Source organism: Aquila chrysaetos, chromosome 26 (genome assembly GCF_900496995.4).
Source record: "Aquila chrysaetos chrysaetos chromosome 26, bAquChr1.4, whole genome shotgun sequence".
Taxonomy (NCBI): domain Eukaryota; kingdom Metazoa; phylum Chordata; class Aves; order Accipitriformes; family Accipitridae; genus Aquila; species Aquila chrysaetos.
In genome coordinates, this window is record NC_044029.1 from 809567 (window position 1) to 832067 (window position 22501).

General features: G+C 47.1%; 1 long non-coding RNA gene across 1 annotated transcript; it reads left to right on the forward strand.

Moving 5' to 3' along the window:
• Nucleotides 1-1986: 1986 nt before the first annotated feature.
• LOC121232645 lies at nucleotides 1987-22200 on the forward strand. Its single transcript, XR_005931487.1, has 4 exons — nucleotides 1987-2071; nucleotides 18303-18489; nucleotides 18838-19151; nucleotides 21951-22200. It is a non-coding gene; the product is annotated as an uncharacterized LOC121232645 (long non-coding RNA).
• Nucleotides 22201-22501: the final 301 nt, after the last annotated feature.

Here is a 22501-nt window from a genome sequence, read left to right on the forward strand (position 1 = left end):
ATGAAACTGAGAGTTGAGCAATTTGATGATATTGAGTAAATTAACAGAAGACTGGCTAAAGATATGATTCTCTATTCATAGTAGAAATCCTGTTTTACCAGTAACTATTTTTAAGGAACTCTGTAACCAAATATGTATGCTTGGACATCCACGTTCTTTTATTTTATTCTCTGTCAGATAAGATTCTGAATTTATGAATATTGTGATCTGTGTGTGCCTCACTGGGAATTTGGACCTTAGCCTGTGTGCTCGCTGCCCTTGACCTTGGAGATTCCACACGTGTAGGCACCATTTGAACTAACTTCTGCAAATCTATGTCATTTTTGCACTCTGAGTGTACATGTGGCTGTTAGTCACATACAAAAGCCCTACACGTAACACACGGGAGGCAGGGCTGCAGTGCTAAGCGAAGTTCTCCTTGGGTTGGAAAAGCTCAGCCTGCTGTGTCCACCCCAGAAAGATGGCCTGGGAGCTGCACAAGTGTATCAGAAATCAGGGCAGAACAGATCAGGAGGCCAGGCAGGATGAGGACAAAGCATGGGGAGGCAACTCTTTCTTAAATTATACCCTTGGAGTGCACGTCAGCAGGGACAACACCGAATAACTCCGAGTGGTAACCTTGCCTCTGGGTGCCTGTCACCACCTCCAGTTTCTGTCTTGTCTTTTTTCCCTTTCCCTTCCCCTCACTTCCTGCACCCTTTTGTTCTCTTAATTCTTGCATATGAAGAACACCCCAGCATTCATATGTAAATTGCACCGAGGGCTGCAAGGGGGAGTGCGTCTGAAGGAGAAATACATGCCATCCTCCTCCTGTTGCATTTTCCACTCCCCGGTGGGCTCCTCTCCCGTCTGGGAAAGGAGGCAGGGAGAGCACATGAGCGGGATGGGGAGATCCCACGCGTGGCCTCCTCCTGCAGCTCCTTTGCACCTCTGCCTCCGCGGTCCCCGTTTCTGCAGTGAGCAATTAAAGCTGTCATCTCTTGTAGTGCCCACAGTGCGCTGGGCAGTCAGTCCTGCAGGTACTGCCCTGCACCAGGGTCACCCCAGGTACCAGTCTGTCATAGCCTGGAGCTGCAAGGCTGTCCCATTCCTTTGACACAAATGTGATGGCTGCCATAGTGCCGTTGTTTGTATAGGTCTAAGACAAGTGGAAAAGTCACATACAGACACACACATGGAGTGATTTTTTTTAATTATTTTTTTTCACCCCAGGAAAGGGATTTTCAGGAGAAATCTCCCCCGGGGGACTGGAAACAGAATTTCTTCATGCGTAGGCAGTGTGCTGGCAGGTTTTTGTCACTTTCATTCACTCCCTAGATAGGTTACCAGGGGCTGAGAGCTAGTGCTTCTCTCTTCCCTGTCATCTCTTAGCCAGCTAATCAGCTCCAAAAATCAAAAGATTTCTGTCCTGCAAGTCAATGGAGCAAAGCCATGTAGTCCAGCCTGAAGAAGGCATGGAGATCTACCTGGACAGTTTTCCTATTCCACTGGGTACTGACGCATTTATTCTCACCACACTCCATAGTCCAGATTTAGCTTATTCAGCCATGGCAACCCAGCTGTCTGGGACCTGAGCTGTATTTTCTCCCAGGCTGTGTATGACGTCTCCCTTCTGCTCTGCTCCCCCTCGCCCCTTGTTGAGGAGCAGCCTCTGAATTCGGCACAGGTTCAGGAAGGTTTCACGCCAGCTACTCACCCTTTTAGTCAGTGCTGCCAAGGTTTCTGGGCTAAAATATCAGCGCAGCTGGTTGAAGACACTCGCCTTTCTGAGCGTGAGAGATCACCGTGTAATATGGATGGTGTATTGCTCCATGAGGATGCAAGCACTAGCTCACACCAGAGCACTGCAGGGTTGAGAAGTATGGCAGCATCTGCAAGCCCTGGGCAGACCCAGGGTGGCACAATGGGAAATGCTGGATGATAGCTGGGCTCAGAGCTTGCCAGGGCCAGAGAAGGATGGTGAAGACATGGAGGACTGGAGTGGGATGTGGATAGCCCCTTGCCAGACCGCAGCTTGGTGGCAGACCCTTTACATACTCTGATACCGAGTCCAACGCCACGTCCCCCAAAGGTCAGTGCCATTTGTGCCCCGTGCAGTTTAACCTAACTTCTTTGACAAAACCATGCTGTTCTGTGGTACCCCGGTAACTGGGGCTGCAAAGATCTGGGGACTGCATGCCTAGGATGTGTAATACTGACTCCCATTTGCCTGCTGTTGTCATGTTGCCTTTTTAATGTCAGTTCATTGCACCATCCCATCTTGATACCACCCAGAGACCCTGGAGGAAATGCTTTGGGGTTAGAAGAAGGTTGAAGGGTAAGGGGTGCTGTCAGCACCAGAAATGTTTTGGAAAGCAGCTTGGAGTGGTAGCACAAACATGTTCCTTGGGAAGTGGAAAGACCAGCAACAAAACATTTCAGGCAGTACCTGTTGAAGGGTGTATCATTCACCCATGAGCAGAGGGGAGCTGCTCACATGGATGGATGGGCAGCAAAAAAACCTATAGCTTTACCTGCTGCTGTCACCCACTCAGCACCCTGGTACTGGTAACATTAGGAGGTCTGATGTTGACTGTTAGCAGCTGTTTTGGCTTTCATCATTGCAGTTGCTGGTCACTAACATATGTGATGTTGGTGCCTTCAAGTCAAGGGAGACTGCCCTATTGTGCTTAGCCAGTTCTGGCTCAGAGGCATGCTGCTGGAAAGACAGCAACACTGGCCCCTGGACTGTCTGTGCTTTGGCTGCCAAGGTGACTAACCCTAGTTTGCCTTTCTCCCTGCCCATGCAGACAGGGCCCAAGGAGCCAGCACCCCGTGTTGAGCCTGGGATGGGCTCAGAGGAGCGCCTGGCTTGGCCAGCAATGAAGCCTTTGCTGCAGGATATTGGACTGATGCAAGGGGGATGGCGAGAAGAGCAGTGGAAAGGATGGACAGCAGCAAAGGATTTCATCCTGCAGTGGGGCTGAGATCAGCTTATGGACGAGTGGATGGGTGGATGCAATGCAGAAAAACCCTTTTGTCTGTGGTGCATCTGAGATGGGTGAATGGGAAGGAGCAGTTTTGAAAGGACGTTTCCCTGCAGTGGGGCTAAGCACAGCTCACCTGGCTGGATGCAGGGATAGGGCAGCACTGCCCACAGTTACGCTGAAAGCGAGGGATGGGTGCAGGCTTGCAGGGAGATGTGATTCTCAGCACTGTCAGGTGTATGAAATTGCCATCCGTTAGGGAAGAAGCAGCAGCTTTATGCTTTTGATGTCAGCTACTGATTTACAGTGATTTATATCAACAGCTACAACCTGTATTTACATAATATTCCTCACAGGACTGTCAGGGCTCTGTACAGGAGAGAAAAAAATGGTCTTAGGCTGAAATCATAAGCTCTGCAACCTGGGAGAGCCAGGTTCTTTCCAGGACTCTGCCAAAGCCTTCCTGTATCTATTTAGAAAGGCTGCTTTAGGCTTAGCCCTTCATGCCTGAGTTTCCCCAGCTCTGAAACACAGACAATAATGCTTTTTGTCTTCACACGGAGTGGTGGGTGATGGAAACTTAATGAGATATGCTCCAAAAAAAAAAAAAAAAAGTAGTCCTTTAAGATCTTGCAATAGAAAATGCATGGCTCCTAGAACTAACATCCCTGGGGTGAAAAAGCACACTAAAATCTTTAGTAATCCTGGTTTGCTCTGGGCCTGTCTCCAATGAAGAGACATGCTGTCTCAGACTGGATTAGATGGAAGTGCCCAGACCAGGATGCACTCCTTCAATCACTGCTGTTTGCATGTCCTGATATTTAAGGAAGTAAAAAAGGACATGGTGCAGTCACAACCCCAACAACAAAGATAGGGTTGTCAGGGACCCAGCGTAGCTTTGATTTCTATCCAGAAATAGATGTGCATTCCTAACAGCCCCCTTCTGCCTGTGGAGTATGAATACACCTGTTTCTGTCAGAGCCCAGTGCCTAAGAGGCACTGCTGCTCCATGCAGGACCCCTCACCAATAAACCCAGTGCCTCTGCAAGGCGCCAAAGAGTGGGAAAGGGGCTGGCTGGGTCACAGGGAGGGAAGGTTGCTGTTGCCCGGCCAGGTGATGGAGGGGGGGGGCTTAGTCCATAGTTCATCTGTGTGACTTCCCACTGCGATTGTTTTCCATCTAAATACAGATTCATTTAGTCTTGGTTTTAGATCAGAATCTTCTTCATTTTTTGAATGCATTTGGATTTTCATTACATTTTCTCTCGTGGCTTCAGAAGTCCTGGACTAGTCTAGGCTTTGTTTTATTTTGGGGTGAGGTTTTTTAAGCCTCACTGAATAAACTAACCAGGTCAGAACATTAAACATGATTTAGTGAAGCAGAACGAGAAGACATTATTTCTTGCTCAAGATGGCCACAGTTGGACTCTCCCTATATAAGCAGGGAAAATGAGTGAGTTTCCTCTACTGTGCCAGGTTGAGAGAGGAATCTCTCTTCTAATTTCAGGATTACAGAGAAAAACCATGGTCAGTAAGAACAGATTTGTCCAGCTCAGCAGATCTCCCTTTATGCCCAGATTCTGCCAGCCCAGAAGAAATTACTTGTCTGAACCAAGCCTCTTAATTATTCCCTTTGTGCAGTTCTGGGAGAAGCATCCCGAGTTTAAGCTACTTGATGGCATTCCAGCCTGCTCCAGCTCTTACACTGGGTAGATAGATAGTGTCTCCAGCCAACAGAGGAAAGGCTGCTGGCTACAGCGAGCAAGCAGATACACGTGCTTTGGCCCACAACTGACTGTGGTGAAGATACAAGAGTGTTATGTGAGGCTGCATTACGATGGTATTCTGGATTGCAGCTCTCTCCCAGGCACAGGGCTATGTGGCTCAGAGCACCATACTGGCTCTGCATCACCAGAGATGCTAAACAGATGAAAGGCCTTTAGTCCATATGGCTTGAAGTTGGCCACAAGTAGGAAAATATTGATTTGTGGTGACAAATGTAATTTCTAAATTAATTGAAGATAGATACCATTCTGCCTCAAGCTGTTCCATTTGCATAAGAATGAGGATATCACCTTAAACAAGAACAAAGAGACCCTTATACATAGTGAACTGTGAAAAAAACAAATTAGCTGGAGGTGGGAGAGCTGAACAGCCACTGACAGGACAAAATTAGCTAGTCTGGATCATAGCTGTTATAAAAACAACAGAGAGAAATGAAAACAGACCTTTTAAGAAAATACGGATTTTTCTCAGGAAAATACACTCATGAAGTACATAGCGCTACGTTTCACTTGATTGATAAATGACCTAATAAAACATGCAGCAGTATCTGCCATTAGCTAACTCTGTCCAGTTCTTGGTGCAGCCATAATGCACACACAGTAATTTGCAGAACACTTTAACATCATCTAGCAAAGATGTTCCTATCTCCAGTTTCTTCCATAGGTCTATTTATGCACATTGAAATGTTTATGTCTATGCAAGATGCAGGTTTGAAAGTATCATCCCTGGCCTGTTGCCTGCATAACTTATAATCAGCTATAGGCGTCTGATTTGGCAAATCTTACTATGGGGTGCTGTACATACACCCCTCTGGGCTATAGCTTTGCTTTACCGATTCCCAGCTGACAACAACAGGCGTGGGTAGATGCAGTTCTGACCTCCACGGAGCAGTGACACAACCTGCAGACATCCCTGGGTGCACGTGCCCGCCCTGCAGCCAGGCCTGAGTGGGCGAAGCTCCCTTGCCCGCTAGTAAATCCACAACCAGCATAATTCAGGAGCAAGCTTTTCTAGCTGCGTCCATATGCTGCAGCCTCCCTTAGCAACACTTTCCTTGAACAATCGCTTGAACACATGCTCAGCATGATTAGTGGATGCGCTTGTCTCATGTACGGTCTCACAGGAGGTCTTTGGCAGACCTAGGAGTTGGACACAAGTGTCTGGGAACAGACCCGAATTCAGGGCTCTGGCTGGGTGGTGTGTCACTTAAGCAGACCAAGGTGGCTGCTAGTAGCAGAGCTTAGGAGCTGCTGCTTTCCAGCTCTGCACACAGCTCTTCCTCCAGCTTCCTTTCTGCATGCACACACACACACAGAGCCTCTCACTTCATGTCTAAACTCTGATAAAACTATTCCTGGCTGCCGAACGGGCAAATTTCACACAGATGGGGGAAGGTAAAAAAAAAAAAAATCCTTATATTTTTTCATGGCAAATGTTTGCTCAGCTCTTCTTCTGACTATGACTAAGAATATTTCATACTCAAATAATCCATCACACTTAATGCTGTTAACTTTTCAATACCAACTGTACAACCCACAGAGTATACAAAAACCCCTTCTGGGATTCTTTATCATCATAGCAACAACTATAGAAGGTATTTGTCCTCCTGGTGAAAGGCATTTAAATCATGTGATCATCTAAACTCCTTCCAGCCCTTTTCAGGCCATGGAAGATAAAACTGATTCACAGGTGAGACAAATCCTCATTGTTTCTCCCTTTATGCATTTCTTCTTGAGAGTTTCTTCGTAGAAATAGGTTGGTGTTATTAACCATCTCAGAGAGGTAGGAGGTATAAAGGGAAGCAGTAGGTGACCCGTCAGCTAATGTCCTTCTGAAACCATCTTGCTCTGGAGTTTGCTCATTGCTGCAGTCTCTTACAGCCCCGTGCCCTGAGCTGGGGGCAGCCGCTGCCTCTGGAGCTGTGCTTGGCACCGGGCGGTGCTCTGGGCACCGGTGGCTGTGCTGAGGGCTGCTCGGGGCTTGGGGGGAGAGGAAGGCTGCTGCTGGGCACGTGGTGGCTGCAGAAACTGCTGATGCTGGTGGCTACCTGTTTTTCTTCCCAAGTCCTGTGATCTGCTGCTGTTACTGTGTGCATGCTCGCTGCCTAACCTGCTCCTGGGCTGGGGAAACAAATCATGGGTTACACAAATTATTTGGCTACGCCAGTTTATTTCAGAAGAGCTGTGCTAGGGAGTGCCAATGATGCTGCTCTGCTGGCAGGTCTGGAGCGTGGTGATTTCTTGGTCTCCCTGAGCTGTATCCAGAGAAGTGTGTCCACCTGCAGCCTTTGGGTGCCTACGGGGGTAACTGTGGTTTCACTCCACCCCTGGGCACACAGATTTGTCTGGTTGAGACTGGTACTGCTATATGTGAGCGCCCAGGCCTTGTTGTGAGTGACAGAACTTGCACATGAGAAACTAGGGGAGTGTGTGGGTAGTTAGCAGGTGGACACGCCATGCTCTGGCTGTGCTGGTAACAAAAGCTGAGCTTACCCAGTTTAAAGACCTAAAGAGGGAGAACGTTAAGCTGAATGGAGTTTCAGGATTTTCGTAAGTGCAAATACTCCTGGGATATGCAGCTGATGTACGGCTCATCGCTGCCAACTGCAGCGATTCATGCCGCAGATCCTATACGCAGGAAATCCAGACATTTCTTGAACGCCAAAAACCTGCTGTGCCTTTACTACAAATCTGAGTGCAAATCCTGAATCCACAGCCTTACCTCAAAAAAGGGCATTTCACTAGCACAATCTCTTCCAAGGACTGACTTCTAGATTGACCTTAAATAGATTTAAATAAATATTTGGGATTGAAACAGTCCTGAGGAAGGCTGGCTGCCTGACAGGGCAAGCAGGAGCCGAATCTCTACTGCCATGGGCCACCACTGCCGTTTTCCTTCTGAGTGGAGCCCGACAAGGCAGCGCCGGTTCCCTCACGGCTGAGGCAGGGGCAAGCAAATGAGCATGGGACCAATCCGCACAGGGAAGCAGTCCCTCACCCAGGCGCTGCCTCGCTGCTCTCAGGTCACTCCTCGGACGTCTACAGGAGGCTCTCGGCTGCTTTACATGCTGCTCTCCTGAGCAGAGAGGATTGTGATCGGACCTGTGAGACTTGCTCAGGAAGGAGTCGCACCAAGCTGACTCTCGTGTCGTTTGAGGACATTACGCTCCCTGATTTAAAAGTGTCCTGCAACTCTCATATATAAATCTGGCTGTGATGCCCACGGGTACAATTTATCCATAGGCTCCAGCCTGATTCTTGCTGTGAGCAGTCTCTTCAGGCCTGACTTACCAGCAGATCCTCAGCTGAAGGTGAGGTGGGTCACTCTGGCCATCAAGGCTGTGTGGGCTCCAGTCAGACCCTGAAGGGAAGGCAGTTTTGGCTGGGTCCTGGGTGGTGACTCAGCACAAGGGAGGGGGTGTAGGGAGCAACGCCTTTAATCATATTCTGAATCTATATGTCGTTTGGCATAACCAAAACTGCAAGGTCTTCTCCTTGAGCTGCTGAATGCCTAGAGTTAACCTGGGCTTTCAAATTGCAGGTTGCGTGTTTAGTGCAAGCACTGGGAGCAGCAGGACTTAAACTATCCAAATTGTTAAATGCATACCATTAGGTAAATGTTATGAAGAATGCTGCAGGCCACCCAAGTGACTATGATTTTAGGGCATTGACAATTAAACTGTTGCAAGTTTAAAATGTTCTCTCAGTCTTAGAATAAAAAGGGAGATGTTATTCGGTAGCCCTTTCTGTAGAAGGTGTGTTAAGGTCCAGCTCTTTACGTCAGTAAAGGTAAAGGCCTAAGTAAAGACATTTTCAGGATCCTGTTGTGTTAAACATTTTTCTCGTCCTGCATAAAAGATGACCCTTTTCACTCTCCTGCTTCCTCAGAGCAAGTATAAAAGCTGCCGTCTCAGGTGCCCGCTGCAGGGGATGGGGAAAAAGTCACGGAACAGGAACCAGAACAGCTGATACAAATTACCTTTCAAATTGGAGCAAATGCTCCCAGAAATGTCACCTATTAAAAGATCCACTAATAAGTTCCTGCTGCAGCCCAAATAGCTCAACTGAAAAAAAATAAAAATATGCTGGTAGTCTTCAGGCCCAGGTTTTTTGTGAGCTTTGCAATCTGAGGGTTGTCAGTTTTGTACTTAGCACAATTGATGACGCTCTGGGTAATATTTATTACAAAAACCTGCTGGATCCCCTTGAAAACCTGGACCTTTAAGAACAGAGAACAGACATGTGACTCTTTCCCCTTGCCAAATCAAAGATGAGAACCACAGCAGATAGCCAGACACCACTGGATGCCAGGGATGGGGGGTGCTTTGCTGATTCTTCACCCAGTGATTTGGTATATGTTAATTTGAAAAATGCAGTAAGCCTCCCAATGCACTGGAGCCTGAAAGAGCAGTATGGTTTTGATGAGGTCACGCTTAACACTCTGTATGTTATTCCTACAGCTTCCAAGATGAACATCCCTTGGCTGCAAAAGCTCTAAAATAAGTATCGTTTGACTGCATCCTAATGGATAGATTTCATTTTCTTTGAGTGAATCCTGATCACTTTTCAAAGACATGTGTGTAATCACTGTGAAACCTACAATTTTGGTAATTATAAATATTGGCTATTTTAAGGTTTATGGAGTCTTCCTGTCACACATTTCTTGTTTTCCCAGTTAACTCCTGATAGTACCAGCTGTGAAGTTGGAAGGTCTGTACCTTCCTGGCATGGGTAAGGATCTTATTGGTAAAAAGTCATTTTAGCTATGGAAAAAGCCTGTCAAAGAAGGACTAACTGGTAGAACAGAACTCTGTAATTAGTAGGTTCTTCGAGCTAATGATAGTGAGACCAAGTCCTAAATTGGAGGCTGTAGGGTCGAAAGGCCACTTGAGTCTGGCTGGTTGACAGGATTATGTCTATTTGTGCAACTCCTGATTGTAGCTATAGTTGAGTCTCTTTTAAACTTCTGGGCATCTGCCTCCAGACTCAGAGCAGCTGCTGCTGTGGCTAATGCTGAATCAGACATGGCTGAATGAGGTCTATCTACAATAGCCTGGCAAGAGCAAATCAGGTATTCCCGGTCAAGCCCTCAAAGAGTCTTTGTAAATTAGTACAGTTAGCAGCAGGCTTACCAGTAAGATGCTAGACAAAGAGTGATGTGGCAATGCCAATTGTATCGTAACAGAAAGTAGCAAGTCCAGGTAGGTGTGCAATGAAATTCAACATCTCTACACAAAGGGTTTGCAGTTTGGTTGGGGTGTGATAGCAATCTGTATCAATCATCATAATTTTCTGTCTGCCCATGTCATACTTGGCACAGATCCCAGCTCTGGAGGGCTGGTGGCCTACGGCTGCTGATGGAGGAGGGCTTGCTGTTGGGGTTAGACTGTCACCCACGTAGCCTAGTTTAAAATTAGTAAGGATGTTTCTGCATGGGTGGCAGTTGCACCTGTATGTTGCAGTGCAGATGTGTCTGTAATCAGGAAAGGGTTGGAGGGAGATGTTTTTTTTCTCCTGTTGAGTAGGAGGGTAAGGTGAATGGTTGTTTGAACACAGTTAAAAGCTTTATGTGTGGGTGAATTGCTGATGGTGTTTATTGTAAGGCATTCCACCTGGGGGAGGAGTAGGACAGCAGAGACTCTTCTGTCTCTCTCCAAGCACCACGCAACAGAAACACTGGCAGCAGATGAATGCTTCTGTACCTCTGGCTTGCTACCCTCTCTGACACATATTCTGTACAGGAGCAGCATTGATGCAGACTCTTACAGAGCCACACAGGAGGCCTTCTGCCACCGCACCCCATATTCCATGTGAACTGAGAGCCATATTTCAGATGACTTGCAAACAGGGTTAATGCAAGCGGCTCTAGTCTTTTCTGACACCAGAGCCACCAAGTAACATAAACAAGATGAGTTAAGACCTAAATCTACCTATGCCATGAAAAAAAATTGTGTTGTTTACTCAGCACTGTATGCAGAACATGCATCTTGACGCTCTGCTGTTTGTGCTTTAACGGCTGGATAAAATTGGGCTTCCCCTGCAGGAGGGTGACCACTTGCCTTACTGATGTGTATGGACAACAGGTGGCCACTGGCACTCCATTGCTCTCTAAAGCTTTTGTTCTAGCTTTTTGACAATCTGTTGCACAGGTAGTTGACTTTCCTGGGGTGCTTCCTGGGACCATCACCAAGCTACCTCACCTGTAATTCCTGAGTTGAGTTATTCTCAAGCTACCACTCAAGGAGGGCTTGGTTGGCCTGTAGCCAATCTGCCAGTCCTGTAAGGGTGCCTTGGTTATCTTAGCATGGCACATCCTGGAGGGCAGCATGCGGTAGCAGGAGACATCCCATGCCATCCTGGGGATGAGAACTGGGTTTGTACTCCTGGCCAGGGAAGAGAATTTTGACTTGCCATCTGGGGAGAAGCAATTGTTTGCCACCACTTTTCCCTCCAGTTCCTCTCCAATACAGGAACAAATAATTTGTTCTCCCTCTCTGTAGTGTTGCTTCTGCCAGGGGCAGCATAAAAGGGAAATAACAGGGTATACGGAGCCAAGAGGCAGCGGAGCGTCTGTGCTGTGCCAGACAAACCAACCCAGTGCAATATATTAGGGGAGGGCTAGAGCCAAGAGCTCTAATTCACAGTAGCTGTGATGCACCATATCTCCAAAGGCTTGTACAAAGCCTCCCCTTCCTCGGCTCAGCCCTCTTCTGCGAACAAAGTAAAACTCGCAGGGCTCTCAATATTCCCTGTGCATATTTCTTGGGGAGCGTAGTTCTTGCTGTGAACATTAAGCCTCAAAGTTGGCTGAATGCAGGATAGAGAGCAAGGTCATGGCCCTTCTGCTCCCCCTCCCCTGACATTCTCGCTTGACTGAAACAGTGGAGCTAGATGCTAATAAATCAGCAATCGGCCATGCCCTTCTGAATAATCTTCTGTTCCCCTAAATTATCTCTTCCATCTAATATTGGTGATTTCATATAATTAATGCTAGAGAAGGGAAGGCTTGAGATTCATGGCCTATAGGAACGCAAGCTCTTGCTATGCAAGTTTCCCCTGCGTCTGAAAGAACTCTGCCTTAAGTAATTGTTGCCCTGATTTTAGGATTACTGCTGGAATAAGTTAAAACAGACAAACCGAGTTGCCTGATGCATGGCAGAGGGGGCTGGAGCCATGAGGTCTTTGCTTTTGCCTCACTGCGCTGATAACATTTTACACAGGCAAACTGTGCACTAATCCCAGAGCAGCTGGAAATCTCGCAGGGAAGGACACTGCCTGCCACTCCTGTATAATGGAGATGGAGCGTTTAGACACACGCAGGCTTACATAATTTTCCTGACTAAGTGACTTCCTCTTTGATAATGTATAAATCAGATGTACCTTAAACTGCTGTCCTGTTTTCCTGAAAGCCTGGGCAAAGCTGTACAAGCTGGGAATAATGATCCCTTAATAAATGAGGGAACTTAACTTCCCAGGCAGGGGGGAAATGGTGCAGGGGACATTCTCATGAAAGGCACAGAGAAAGCCTTAAGCAAAGGCTTAACTGATATCCCTGATATTGGTTTTGGTTACATTGTGGTCTTCAGGTGGAGGAAGAGGATGTTTTGGAGGGGATGATTTCTGCCCTGCTAACTTGGAGGCGAGGAGCATATGTGTGTCTAGGGAGTGGGAAGCAGCCGTACTTGCTGAGCCATGGCATAGTGACAATCTTTCTGGCCCCTTCAGTGAATATCGGCTGGTTTCTGTCAAAATGCTCGTTACTCTAAAAGGATGGGTTTGAAATCTGTCGGTGTATGGATTTGGGGAAACGTTAACTGGTGTGATGAACATCTGGCCCAATGACACATAGACAGAGATGCTACAGTTTCCTACACAATACCCGTGCAGACGTGGTCATACTTTATTCGAAGGTGGTTGTGTTCAAGAGCCAGTAATGAGTCCATAGATGTCACGAGTTTCATTTGTAAAATGTGTTACCAGAAGTTATAAAAAGGCTGCAAATTGAAGCCATGCTGCTGCATTTGTTGAGCTGCTTTGGGAAAAGGGCAGCTGTCACCAGCTTCCTGAACTCATCTCCAGCATGGAAACAGTGACTGCTGGCAAAGGTGGTGGCTTTTCTCTTTCTTCTGTCTCCCCTGTTTTGCCTCTGCCTGTAGTGTTAATTCCCAGTGAGAAAGGCAAAGGGATCTTTTGACCTGCGTTTTCTCTGTCTTATTTTGGAAGGCTCATTGTGTCTGTTTCGGATCTTGCTCAGACGTAAACTGTTTGTTTATCTCTTCACAGACGTAAAACATGGGGCTTTATAGATGTAGAATCAGTTCTTTACAACTCCTTGGGCAGAAGGTTTAATCCTCTCTTAAGGGTAAGGAAAGGCACACAGACAGAGCTTCAATGACTGACTGGAGGCCTAATTATGGGTAGGGAATAATCTTGAGATTAAAAATAAGGTTTGAATTCAGCCCCTTAATGAACGCTCCTAGATCTCGCTGCCTCATTTTATGCAGATGTACAAGCAGCATATGTTTTACACAACAGACTCATCATGTTGACTCATCGGAAGGAACAGAAAAGGGAGTGTTTCTGTATTACCCACTATCTGCCTTTTGTGATGCACTTTCCCTGTCTCTGTACCTTAAACGCCCTCCTCACTGTGGTCTTGAAGTGTGCGTGCGTTCATGAAGCACAGGCTTCCTTGCCAGATGGAAGTCAATGCAATCTCACTTCAAAGGAAGGGGTAAAGGTGGACAGTGAAGGAGGGGATCTTGGCAGGAGGGAGACGGTTGTGGAATCTGCCCCCCTGCCGTAGGAATGGCACAGATGGGGAGCTCCGTCTGCCAGCGCCTGGACTGTGTGTTCTGGGGGGAGAAGGAAGCCTATAAATGAGTCTCTCTTTTTCTTTTTCTCTCTATTTTAACACATATTTATTTGTTCTTCCCTCTCTTCCCCCTCGTCCCTCCCTTCCGTCAGCTGCAAAACTAATGGCATTATGTCAAAATCTGTTAATGCATCTGCTGTGCAGGTTCAGGTTATCAAAAGTATTAGCTAATCCAGTCTGCGAACACCTGGGGAACATATGTCTGCCATCACACAAAAGACTCTGGGTGGCAGGGAAAGTTAATAAATCTAATTGGTTATGAAGCAGTGTTAGGCATTGAATAATACCACCTTGGAATTCTTCCAGTGTCCCCAAAGCTGTTGCATGGATTTGCTCTGTGCATGGACCATGACCCTAAGGGAGCCTAGGAAAGACTTGCTTTGGGTTTGCCAAGTCTCAGATATTGATGGTTGATGGCATTAGTATGAAGTTCTTGCTCTGTTACTGCACTCTATTCTCTCTAATGACTCCAGTGGTGATGGCAATGAGTGACTTTCCCCAGCCCATGGATGTTTTGAAATTGGTAGTGGGCATGCTTTGTGTTTCTCCCAGTAAGACTATATACTGCTTTTGAGGCTTTTGCTACCAGTGGCAGAACCCTTGCTGTTTCTCTGGGTAGCAGACGCTAACTGTGTCTCCAGTGGAAACCCTTTCCTCCCTCCTCCCCTAAGAAATGAACTATAATTATCCAGGCTGAAGGTAGGAGGATTCATGAGGTAGAAACCAAAGACGGAGGTGTTTTTAGCAAATCGATAGATTTCTGAAGGGTTGAATAGCACAGTGAGAGCTGTTGAAGGACTGGCAGAGAGGATCAACAGCATGAATCCATCCAGCATGAGGCACAGCCACCTGCATTGACTCAGCCTCCTGGCTGCTGCTAGAAAATCTGAACAGGAGGAGTTAAAAAGCCATCCTAAAGCTGTCTCTCCTGTGGAGAGTCAGATACGGTGGCTGAAAATCTGCTCTCTGCTAGACTGCACTGTAGACCAAGTTTTTATTGTTTTCTGACCTCAGTGAACCATGGCTGCCTCAGGGAAAAGGGGAATGTAAGCAGCATGAGGACGAAGCCCTCCCAGGGAAACTGTGAAACAGCAGTCAGGAAGAAGCAGCTGTCCTGTGCTGCTGAACAGGGTATCCTACTGCTTTAACTCATCTGCTGCTTCTGGATCACATGGCTGAGCTCACTTTCCCAATCTGCAGCAAGTTGGGACTTCCCTGCTAGGTCCTCCTACATGTCCTGGGTGGTTGAGTCACAGGTCAGTGGCTGGTTCCTCTTTGTGGTCCCAAGCATCTTGTCTCAGTCTAATGATCTAAGGGGAGATGCTGAAGAATCTTTGCTTTCTCCATAGACTGGAGAGAGATGGCAACACTTCCATCCCCAGCTTTGGCTCTCCACCAAGCCTGGTAGCAGAGGGACCAACCCCAGCAGGCTCAGTCCCATACCTGGCTGCCCTAGCAATGATGCACAAGGAGGCAGTGCTGGCTGATGCCCGGTGTGCTGCTGCCAAGGGACGCCATGGGTGAATCGTGATGCATGGGTTACCGTGATGAGGTGCCTGAGGATCTAGTTGACCTCATTGGAGATCCAGTTCCAGGAAGGATGTGCTTTTCTCTGTCCCTCTCATAGGATGTGAGTGCTACTGACAGAAGTTTCCACAGGCCCTCCGATGCCTGACAGGGTTTCAAAAGACAGAAATGGGGCAAGTGGGAAGGTCACAGGCCTTGGGTCTGAGTGGGAAGAGGTGGAAGATCTCCAGGGTGCCTGTCAAGACAGCTCCAGTGAGTAGGAAGCTGATCTTGATTGGGAAGTCTCCACTGAGGAGGTTCCTGCTGTGACACTCCCTGCTTCTGTGGATAAGCTAAAAACACTGCCCCTGGATCCAGACTGGTTTTGAGGCTTGCTGTTATCATCCCTTTGGTGGCTGTAGCATCAACATCCGTGTGTGTTAGGCAATTCCCCACTGAAGGGGCACTTAGTCCTCAGGAAACAGTACTTCATGGTCTTCTCCAGAGTCAAGACTCACTTGCTTCTACTCTTGCCAGAGCTTATCAGCACCCTGCAACCATAACTGCTCCTATCCCTTCTCTCAGCACTGGCTTGGATGCTGGGGACGTCTCTGTGCCACCTGGCAACCCCTCCTGCGGTCCCAGTGCTCCCAGTCTCTTCGTCAGGCTGGGCACGTCAGGCTCTGCTCCCCCGGGTAGTTTTGTTCCTTGCCCACCTGAGTGCTGATGCTATGGTAAAAATAACTCTGCACGGAAATGAGAGCACTGATTGGGATTTAAATAAAATTTACATAAAACTCTGCCTTGAGTACTAATTAATTAAGTGTTAAAAGCCCCCAAAAAAGCAGGAGGGGGGACTTGTTTGCCTTGCCAACCAGGGGGAAGCTATTAGGAATCATAGAATCATTTAGGTTGGAAGGGACATCAAGTCCAACTGTAAACCTAACACTGCCAAGTCCACCACTAAACCATGTCCCTAAGCACCACGTCTACGCGACTTCTAAATACCTCCAGGGATGGTGACTCAACCGCTTCCCTGGGCAGCCTGTTCCAGGGCTTGATAACCCTTCCAGCGAAGACATTTTTCCTAATATCCAATCTAAACCTCCCCTGGTGCAACTTCAGGCCCTTTCCCCTTGTCCTGTCGCTTGCTACTTGGGAAAAGAGCCCGACACCCCCCCCCCCCGCTACAACCTCCTTTCAGGCAGTTGCAGAGAGCGATAAGGTCTCCTCCCAAAAGCCTCCTTTCCTCCAGGCTAAACAGCCCCAGTTCCCTCAGCCACTCCTCACAGGGCCTGTTCTCTAGACCCTTCAGCAGCTGCGTTGCTCTTCTTTGAATGCACTCCAGCACCTCAAGGTCTTTCTTGCAGTGAGGGGCCCAAAACTGAATATTCGAGGTGCGGCCTCACCAGTGCCCAGTACAGGGGGACAATCACTGCCCTAGCCCTGCTGGCCACGCCATTTCTGATACAAGGAGGGAGAGGTGAAGACTTTCAGTGGCCTAACTGAAGTACCACGCTCCAGCTGACTGGCGTGGTGGGAGATTTGCTGCTGGCAAGCAGGAGAGAGGCTCGCTTTTGCTGTGACAGGGCAGTGTGCTTCCAGCCGCACTCGGTGTTGTCTCTAGGCCTCCCTCTCGCCTGGGTAGTGCTCAGCCCCGTGCAGGACAGCTGTTTAGCTCCTGGTCTTGTCCACTACCCAGGGCAGTAGGAGGCAAGTGAAACAAGAGGGAGAGGGGCTCTGTTAGTACTTGCGTGTGCTCCGTGGTAGCCCCTCAAGGCAACTTTTCCCCATCTATTACAAATATTACTAGGGAAAGCTCTGCCGCTTGTGGTAACACTCGTTAATTAAGCAATGAGATGTACCAGTCTGGGTGACACCACCAATTAACTTGTTCCTCATATTGTCTATGTAATTTAATCTATCTAGGATTTTATAGAATGCTTATGGCCATGGAGAGGCTGAGGGTAGGGAGGCCTTTAAATTTTACTGCAGTTTATAGTGCTGAGTCCCTTGGCCACGGCTAGAAAATGGGTCATGTAAATGGACAAGCAGGGACATTCAATTGCTTGAGCCATTTGAAATGGGATTGAACCAGCTTGCTGTGTCAGAGAGAACACTTGGCTTTCCCTGGGCGTGGACCGGACTCCTCATGCCCCAGCAGGTCCTCAGTGAATTTCAATGGGCTGGGATACGAGGCTTCTCCACTCAGCAGCTCCGTGCTGCACAAAGCAAAAAGTCCTTCTGTGTGCTTAGAGATAGGGCTGGGCAGGATACTGGTCACAGTTGGTGAGAGCCTCCCCTTTGGGGGTAGCTGGCAGAATTCAAACAGACTGGGTTTTCTGCTTTCAGGATCTTCCAGTTTGGAGGATCACAGAGCAATTTCGATCTCGATGGGTGTCCTGATGGAGGCTGCCTGCCAGGTCAGGCTCGCAGTCTGTCTGGTTCCCAGCCACTCTGGGAAATGTCCTTGTCTCCTCCTCAGCCCACTTGAGCGGCAAATCACCTTCCACTTGCACAGAGACAGGCTTCCTTGGTCTATTGGCAGCCCACCGGTTGGCCTGCCCAAAGCTAGGAAGACATATCCTCCTGTGAAAATTGAGGGTTTGTTCCAAAGTGGGACACCCCCCTCCCCCACCATAATTACAAATATTTAAATCCTCTCCAGAATGGAGTTTCCTCGCCTTGCCCAGCTGTACTCCCAAAGAGTGCAACAGGCTGCTGTGCAAATCTGAAGGTGAGTCAAAAACCTCTCCCTGCTCTGCTTTGAAGTCCAATCTCTTTTAGCTTTTTTTTTTTTTCATTTTTCAGAGAGGTCTGGAGCTCACAAAATCCACAGGCAGTGGAGAATACCCTTCTTATGCCACTGATTTTTCTCCACAGCTGATCATTAAGTACATAGGATCTGCAATAAGCCTTGATCTATCCCAGCCTTGGCATACACTACACACCTTGAGATGACAACAAATCCCCAAATGGGAGTACTTTCTCATCCTCCCCACTTCACCTCCCAAACCCAACCATTTAGACTCCACAAATATTTTGCTCAAATTCTCTTTTTCAGCATTTCTCCCTGTATACATCTGTGCTCCCAAATATTTTGAAACTTCTGTTGTCTCTGGCACTGAGCTGTACCTTTGTGACTTGTTTTTGTGTATATAACCAAGGCAGATCTGCCCTGATCGATGCATGGATGTGGAGCTTTCAAGGAAAATAAAGTGGGTATCCACCCTACGTTGGACATGTAGTAGATCACCTGTGCTTGAGACACTGCAGTTCTGGAAAAGATGTGACCAGAGACCCTCATGCTTTTTCCAGTGCTACAGAGGTTAATTCTAGTTCCTCTGCCAAATTCCAGGTGAGGTTGTTACATGCTGTTTATCTAATCTTTTATTTGCAAAAGCATTTGGCTATTGGTATGTTGTTTGGGATTTTTACCAGAATGTTAACGGTCAAAGGCCTGGGGAGCAAAGTCTAACAATCCAGATTAGGGTCCTGCAGTGCTGGGTGCTGTCCAAAGATGGGAGAAACCAGCTGGAGACAGACGTGGCGTTCTCTTCCCCTGCCCCAATTCTTACCACATTTTGACGTATTTAAATTGCAACTTCAGGCTGAGTGAGAGCACAGTTAGCATAGCAGGCTACATATTCTTTTGAAAAATATAATTCTTCCTGGAATCTCAGGTGCGCTTGGCTTTCATTTTCAGGTTACGTATTGTACCCTCCAAGTGAAGTGTAAAAGCAGAGCTGCTCTGTTGTGCATGGATATTGAGGAGCCCACAGTGCCTGTTGTTCCAGGATGAGTTTGCTCCCTTTCCAGCGTCCAACATATCTTTGTGCTACAATGCACAACACCCTGCCAGCCTGTGTAGTGCTGCTGCCATCCTACCGGTCACTGCTTCAGGGCTGGAGACACCGTTTGCAAAATGCTTTTGGGATGAATTTGTGTGGACTCCAGGGCTGTGGATGCCACAAAGGGAACATCTCTCTGCAACTGGACTACATGTGTTCTGTAACCAAGGTGGGGATGACTGAAAGCAGCTGCATCTGCATGCAATATGCTGATTTTAAAGTGTTGAAAACATGTTTAGCCGTCTGGGTCTTTGGCAAGGTATCCAGACCAGCTCCAGGTACTCAATTTTTCTCTAACACAGTCTTCACCACAGATATGTTTGAACCCCACTCAGCAGTATATTATGTTAGAAGCTTCATAAGTGTACATGTAACTAAATAGGGGATTTCTGAAGAGAGGAAATAACTTTGAAATATGAGTACTTAACTCTCCATTGCATTGTCTTATCAAATGGTTTCGGAAGGAAACTCAATCTCTGTTTGTTTTCGTTATATTTATCTTGTGTCAGGCTTATAGCTCAATGTTTCTGCAATTGTTAGGACTTAGAAAGGCTTTACTCCCTCCCATCTTCTGAATTTTGTTTCTTTTTCACTTTTCTCTACATCACTGGAGACAGTCATAGCTCAGGACAGGATGCAGATCGCAGAGCAGTCGTAGAGCTTCAGATAACTTTGATGTGTCCTGCTCACATGCTTAAGACATTTGCTGAGCTTATTAATTTTTCTGCTAGATGTCTGAACCCTTTTTAGCCCTTCTCTGAGGGAGGAGGGATGCTGCCTCCTAGGATCACCTGGGAATTCTGTTTAACAAATTCCCTTTTAATGCAGACATCCACAACAATGACAGCACTTACACTCTGTCTAACCTCTTCCAATGCCACATTACAATGGTGGCATACTATGGGTCTTAAGTTTGTAACAGTTTGTTGTAAGCATCTGTAGCCCCTAAACTGAGGATCTCTTGTATGGCTGCCTGTGATGACCAGGCAGCAATCTCAGTGCCACGACTGGTCTGATTTATTCTCGCTCTACAGAGCGGGACACCTGCCCAAAGCTCCTCATACGCTGGCAGATGTTAGGATGGTCAGGATAAGATCAGTTCTGCATTGCCATAGTTCCCAGGAGAGCTTAGCCTTAAATGTAATTACCTCAGCCTTTTCATGCATATCCTCTGTTTGCTAATGTTACCCCTTCTCCTTACCTAGAGAAAATCCAGAGATTTTCTCTCAGTGATGGTGAACAGAGAGAGTGGCCGGTGGAGCAGTAAAGACTCACTGCCTCCAAAATAGTTGCATTTTATTTGAGCCATTTCAGCCACCTCCTGTTATTCTAGTGATCACAAGGGAGCTAACTTGTTCTCAACTTTATTAAAATCTTCAAAACCACTTTATGTTCCTGGGTGCTGCTGTTTTTAATTTATTTTGCTTGTAAATCTAAGCTCTTTTATTCATGTGTGTTCTACTACATGTCTTCCAGGTTAATCGGCATTTTAAGTAAGATCTTCTAAATTTTTTTTAGGGATTACTACTGCAAAGGAAGAAAGAAATCACTTTCCCATACATGTGATAAATTCAGAGCCCAGTATTCAGAGCGCAGTTCTTCCAGAACTAAAAATGGTCACTGTATTTTGGGGACAAAACCATAGATTCAGGTTGGAAGAAACTCAGGAGGTCATTTAGACCTTGCTCAAGCAGTGTTAGTGATCTGACTTACCCCACCTCGCTGTCTTACATACACTGTAACCTTAACTCTGACGCTAGCTGTCCAGCACTGAAGGAAAAAAAACACAAAGCCCACAACATTATATGTCATTTTGAAGCATAGCCGCAAACACTAACTTTTTTCTTTCCTACAATATAAGCAATCTCTTCTGCTAACAGTAAACCACAACATCCCCATCTGATAGCACAATTCCTTAGGACTCTGTTGCACGTAACTGCCACTGGTTTCAGTCCAGACCTGCTTCTGTATTTTGAGTTGTTAGGAATTGCTGGAGGCTGAGCACAGTGAGCACAGAGGGATTGCGTGCAGCACATGGCAGCTCTGGTGAGGTGGTGCAGACATCGATGTGAGACTCTAGTTAAGGCTTTAGGACCCAAATCCAACACAAGTAAATTTGGCCCAGATGTCCTGATATTTTAGGCACCTACCCTAAGGGGTGAAGGAATAAAACCATCTTTCCTGAAGTGAGTGGTCTCACCTCTGCGTTGCCATGGATGTGCCAAGGGAGACCCCGGAGGGCAGCTCCAGCTATTGGATGGGGTCTAGGTCTAGAAAGAAGCTGTGGTGATCTCAGTCCTGTTCTCGGCTTTTGTGCGTGCAGGCTAAGTCCCGCAGTCCTTGGGAGAAGATTTACAACGGTATGTAGGTACCTGACAGGGGTCATACTCGGATCTTCAGAAACTCCCAGGCACCCAAGTACATCAGTAAATCTGTACCTCATTCAGTCCCTCACAGCCAGATCCTGAATTTATCTGTAAGGAGAAGCTACTGGATGCTCAGTGGGCCACCACTCCGGGGAACGGGGCTCTGCTTGAGCCTGGGGGAGCTGAATGGCAAACGGCAGAAATGATGCAGTGCTGGGAAACTGAATTCACCAGAAACCTTTCCCAGCCTCGCTAGCAAGCTGTCTCCCTCTGCAGCTTTCCAACCAGGTAACCATCTTCAAATAGACATCGTTAAAAAAAGAAAAAAAAATCAACCTGTCAGATTTTTTTTTACTTTACTGAATTTCCCCCACACACTTCCTAATTACTATAGTCCAGATTTGACAGTGGTCAGTCAAGAGACAGGTTTTCTACACACCCACATTTCTCTTGGTGACTGAAGTCCTGTTGACGAACTCTCTGTACCAGGTTACTGTGCAGTCAGAACATGCTTCTTACAGATATAAGAATTACCAATGAGTGAAATAGCTTTTCTTCAGCTAAATATGCCATGCATTTAAAATGTCTGTCCTCTATGATAGGATCTTCCAGGCATAGTGTTGGAAGGTGTGTGGGCTGGGACTATGCCTTAGCCAGAGATATTGTAGAGATCTAACAGAAACATTGAGAGTGGAATGGATGGGCATGAACAGCACCAGAGGACATGGCAGAAGGACAGGAATGGCAGCTGTTGATGACACCTAAGCTAGAAGATTATCAAGATCACAGCACATCTTGCAGCTTCTCAAAACACCCAGATTGGGAATAAAGCAAAAGACAGACTGAAGCCATTAAGAGTTAAGATAAAGGACAAGCCTGGAGCCATTAAAGACATCCAGGTAAGGAGACTAAAGAGAATGAGTAAATCAGCAATGTTTCCTAATACTTCTGAGAGCTGGAACAGGGCAGGGAGACAAAAGATCACAACCACTGTGAACCCTTAAAGTGAGGAAAAGCCAGATCCAAAACCAGCCTGTAGTCACCTGGTTAAGAGGAACTCTAGAGATGTGATGACTCATTAGCTTGTGTCCCTTAACCCCCTATCTTTGCAAGGAGTCCTAGCTGGAGCACACAGACGTACACCTGTTGGTGC